Below are 5,104 nucleotides of genomic sequence, written 5' to 3' on the forward strand. Positions count from 1 at the left end.
GCCCCCATAGCGCCAGAACAATGGACTCCCCCCACATGTGACCCCATTTTGGAAACTACACCCCTCGCAGAATGTAATAAGGGGTACAGTGAGCATTTACACCCCACAGGTGTCTGACAGATTTTTGGAACAGTGATCCATGAAAATGAAAAATTAAATTTTCCATTTGCACAGCCCGCTGTTCCAAAGATCTGTCAAACGCCAGTGGGGTGTAAATACTCACTGCACCCCTTATTAAATTCTGTGAGTGGTGTAGTTTCCAAATTGGGGTCACATGTGGGGGGGGGGGTCCACTGTTCTGGCACCACGGGGGGGGGTTTGTAAACACACATGGCCCCCGACTTCCATTCCAAACAAATTCTCTTTCAAAGAGCTCAATGGCGCTCCTCCTCTTCTGGGCATTGTAGTGCACCAGCAGAGCACTTGACGTCCACACATGGGGTATTTCCATACTCAGAAGAAGTGGGGTTACACATTTTGGGGGTAATTGTCTCCAATTACCCCTTGTAAAAATGTAAAATTTGGGGGAAAAACAGCATTTTAGTGAAATTTTTTTTTTCATTTACACATCCGACTTTCACAAAAAGTCGTCAAACGCCTGTGGGGTGTTAAGGCTCACTGTACCCCTTGTTATGTTCCTTGAGGGGTGTAGTTTCCAAAATAGTATGCCATGTGTTTTTTTTGTTGCTGTTCTGGCACCATAGGGGCTTTCTAAATGCGATATGCCCCCTCAAAAACCTTTCAGCAAAATTTGCTTTACAAAAGCCAAATGTGACTCCTTCTCTTCTGAGCATTGTAGTTCACCAGCAGAGCATTTTACGTCCTATCATGGGGTATTTATATACTCAGAAGAGATGGGGTTACAAATTTTGGGGGGCATTTTCTCCCATTACCCTTTGTAAAAATGATAAATTTGGGGGAAAAACTGCACTTCAGCGAAAATTTTTTATTTTTTCATTTACACATCCGACTTTAACGAAAAGTCGTCAAACACCTGTGGGTTGTTAAGGCTCACTGGACCCCTTGTTACATGCCTTGTAACTTTTGGGGGCTTCCGTTTCTAGGTAGTACATTTTTTGGTAAAAATGACACCTTATCTTTATTCTGTAGGTCCATACGGTTAAAATGATACCCTACTTATATAGTTTTCATTTTGTCGTACTTCTTGAAAAAATCATAACTACATGCAGGAAAATTTATACGTTTAAAATTGTCATCTTCTGACCCCTATAACTTTTTTATTTTTCCGCGTATGGGGTGGTATGAGGTCAAATTTTTTGCGCCGTGATAGGCCGTGATAGGACTTATTGATCACTTTTTATTCATTTTTTCATGATATAAAAAGTGACCCAAAAATGCACTATTTTGGACTTTGGATTTTTTTGCGCGTACGCCATTGACCGTGCGGCTTAATTAACGATATATTTTTATAATTCGGACATTTCCGCATGCAGTGATGCCATATATGTTTATTTTTATTTACACTGTGTTTTTTTTCATGGGAAAAAGGGGGGTGATTCAAACTTTAATAGGGGAGGGGTTAAATGATCTTTATTCACTTTTTTTCACTTCTTTTTTGCAGTGTTATAGCTCCCATAGGGACCTATAACACTGCACACACTGATCTTTCACATTGATCACTGGTTTCTCATAGGAAACCAGTGATAGATGATTCTGCCGCATGACTGCTCATGCCTGGATCTCAGGCACTGAGCAGTCATTCGGCGATCGGACAGCGAGGAGGCAGATAGGGACCCTTCGGCTGTCCTGTAAGCTGTTCGGGATGCCGCGATTTCGCCGCGGCTATCCCGAACAGCCCACTGAGCTAACCGGCAGTTTTTACTTTCACTGTTAGCCGTGTGACTCAGCTTTGAGCGTGCGGCTAAAGGGTTAATAGCGCGTAGCACCGCGATCAGTGCCACACGCTATTAGCGGCCGGGTCCCGGCCTCACTATGACGCCGGGCCGGCCGTGATAGGATGAGGGGTCACCGTGGGACCCTGCGTTATATCACGGGAGCGGGACCAAGGACGTACTCATACGTCCTTGGTCCTTAAGGGGTTAAACAAAGGTACAAAAAAAAAAAGGGCCGGTCAGGGCAATGGAGACATTGCGCCTACATCTCACGGCCACATGAGCCCTGTGGGGGCTTGTTGGATTTGGTCCTTCGTACCCACACGCTGGGGTCCAGGCCCCTCAAAGTTTGATTTAAATTTCAAATAAAAAATCAGACATTTCAATGGTCTACTCATGCATCAGCCAACTCCAGGCTGTGTCATTCAGGCAATATATGGTTTACTGATGCCGCTGTGGGGCCTAGGTCTGGGAATTTCAAATTTTCTCATAGGTAGCACCCGTTATCCAAAATCTTCTTCAAAAAATTCAAAAATTGTTGTGTTTTTTCTTAGGGATTGTGAAGCCCTGGTATGTACTCGTGCATAAGCCAACTCCAGGCTGTGTCATTCAGGCAATATATGTTTTACCGATGCCGCTGCTGGGCCTGGGTCTGGGAATTTCAAATTTTATCATAGGAAGCACCCGCTATCCAAAATCTTCGGTTTAAATTTCTAAATTCATCTTTTAATCTTAGGGATTGTGAAGGCCTAGTGCCTACTGATGCTGCTGGCAACTCCGGGCTGTGCCATTCATCCACTATATGGTCTCCTCATGCTGCCAACACCTCGAGGTTGTGTCATTCAGCCACTATATGGTCTCCTCATGCTGCCAACACCTCCAGGTTGTGTCATTCAGCCACTATATAGTGTCCTCATGCTTCAGCCTCATCCAAGCTTTGTCATTCAGCCACTATATGGTGTCCTCATGCTGACAACACCTCCACGCTGTGCCATTCAGCCACTATATGGTCTCCTCATGCTGCCAACACCTCCACGTGTGTCATTCAGCCATTATATGGTCTCCTCATGCTGCCAACACGTCCACACTGTGTCATTCAGCCACTATATGGTCTCCTCATGTTGCCAACACCTCCACGCTGTGTCATTCAGTCACTATATGGTCTCCTGACACTGATGCCACCACCAGGCTCTGTCACTGTGCTGCTGTGCGGCAGTGATTCTAAAAGCGATGCCGGTAATCTGCATGTTATTCTGAATAACAGTATTATTTCACTACCCCAGCACACTCCATATGAGTTTTAGAACACAGCAAAGTGTTCTATACCCCTATTGAGGCTCTCTGTAGGCTAGAAATAGCCTTTTTTAATATAGATTCGGCGAATCGGCCGAATCAAATTTTTTAAAAGTTTGCTCATCTCTAGCCGTGATCTTTATTGATTGTGATTGCTGATGTCCACCATTACCGGCGGGTCCCTAGCTGCTGATAGCAGCCGGAACCTGCCGTGCATGATGCAAGTACCGCTTCAGTGCTTGCATCATGTACAGGACGTAAATGCATGTCCTGATGTGTTAAAGTCCCGATCAGTCCCCTGAACCCAATTCCAGTAATTTTGACTGATCTAATTGCAGTATCTAAAGGTTAATGCTGGCTATTTGCATAATCACCCCTTCCCAGTATTAGCGCTGAGTCCTGCCTTCTGTATGCAGTCAATTCTTAACATTTTAGAAGCAAGCACAGCTCCTGAGCTAGCTTCAAAGACGGTCATTTAGCCTTAATTCATTCCCGCCCATGATGTCACTATATGTTAAAGGGCTGGAAAGGGTTAAAAGATCGCTGGTACACAGGTCTAAATACATCAGTTTTTAATCAGCTTCATCCCCAACTATTCAACCCATATTTTTCCCCTGGATTATTTCCTAACATTTTTCAGGCAGCTCTCCACCCAGTCAACAAGCTACTGTATACAGATACAAAGTTGTTTCTACCTTCAAACACGCCTTTTTTTTTTTTTTTTTTTTTTTTTAAATATATTTTATTCACGGATCCAGAGCATGTACAAAGCATATATGACAAAGGTGCATTGAAATCAGTCAGAATCTGGAACAACAATACAATGTCAGGATAATAGGTCAAAAGTATCATCTGGATCCAGTTTGTAATACGGAGGATTACTCCCAAAATATAGGAAACAACAAGTAACAATTGTGAAACAAAACCTCAAATCTCCCAAAGAAGGCTGCACCATTCCCACCCGAGTACAGTGTCGTACCTATGTAGGGTATTTGCCACCTAAGGTCAGACTATACATTATGCATACAGAGAGTTCTAATAGTGGGGTCCCATAGAGAGCCAAGGATGTAGAGGATCATATAACATTAAGATGGTAGCTCTAGATTACCAAGAGTGCCCCTGAGAGCCTCAGTTGAATACCATGTAGTGTGCTTAAAATATGCCATTATCCTGTGACGTTCGCCGACATCAGGTAAGTAGTGCAGATATCTTTTCCATTTATTAAAAAAGGCCTTTGCATGCAACTCTGAGCATCTTATGGACAATAACATCTCTCTATGTAATACAGAATGATATTCCTTTAAGATTTCTGTAATTGTCGGCACGGTAGGTTGGAGCCAGTGTCTAAGCAAGCACAGTTTAGCAATCAAGATAAGTAAGTGTACACCCTTGGGCATTTTGCCCCTATCAGGAGGGTTCGATTCTCTAACAGGTAGATAGTGAAAGAGGTATGGTTCTGGGGAGAATGGTAAATGTCTATCCCAAATGGTCAGTACTAAGGAGGATAGGTCAGACCACAATTTCGACACCTGCGGGCATTCCCATAAGCAATGCCAGAGGTCCGCCCCCTGTAGTTGACATGTCGGACAATGTGTGAGGAACGGAGGCGGAGGTGGCGTGCCCCTCCATTTAAATGCATACGTAGCCTTGTGTAGAATACGCCAATGAATTTCTCTTAACTGTGCACTGGGGGTAGAGCCATTGACAGCCAATAAGCCTTCTAGTAAACAGGGGGCAATTTCAGAGTCACCAAGTTTAGAGGACCATTTGGCAAGAGCTGTGGCCCCCCGTCCCTTTAACGCTATATCCCTGATGGTTGCGTAGATCAGCGAAAGGGAACGGTGAGACTGTGTACTCCCCAACAATTTGTCAAAATCATTAGGTTTTTCTACCGTTGCATAACCTCTCACCACACCATGAAAAAAGGAGCATAATTGATTATACAGCCACTGATGGGA

The sequence above is a fragment of the Hyla sarda genome, chromosome 9, assembly GCF_029499605.1.
Source record: "Hyla sarda isolate aHylSar1 chromosome 9, aHylSar1.hap1, whole genome shotgun sequence".
NCBI classification, from domain to species: Eukaryota; Metazoa; Chordata; class Amphibia; order Anura; family Hylidae; genus Hyla; species Hyla sarda.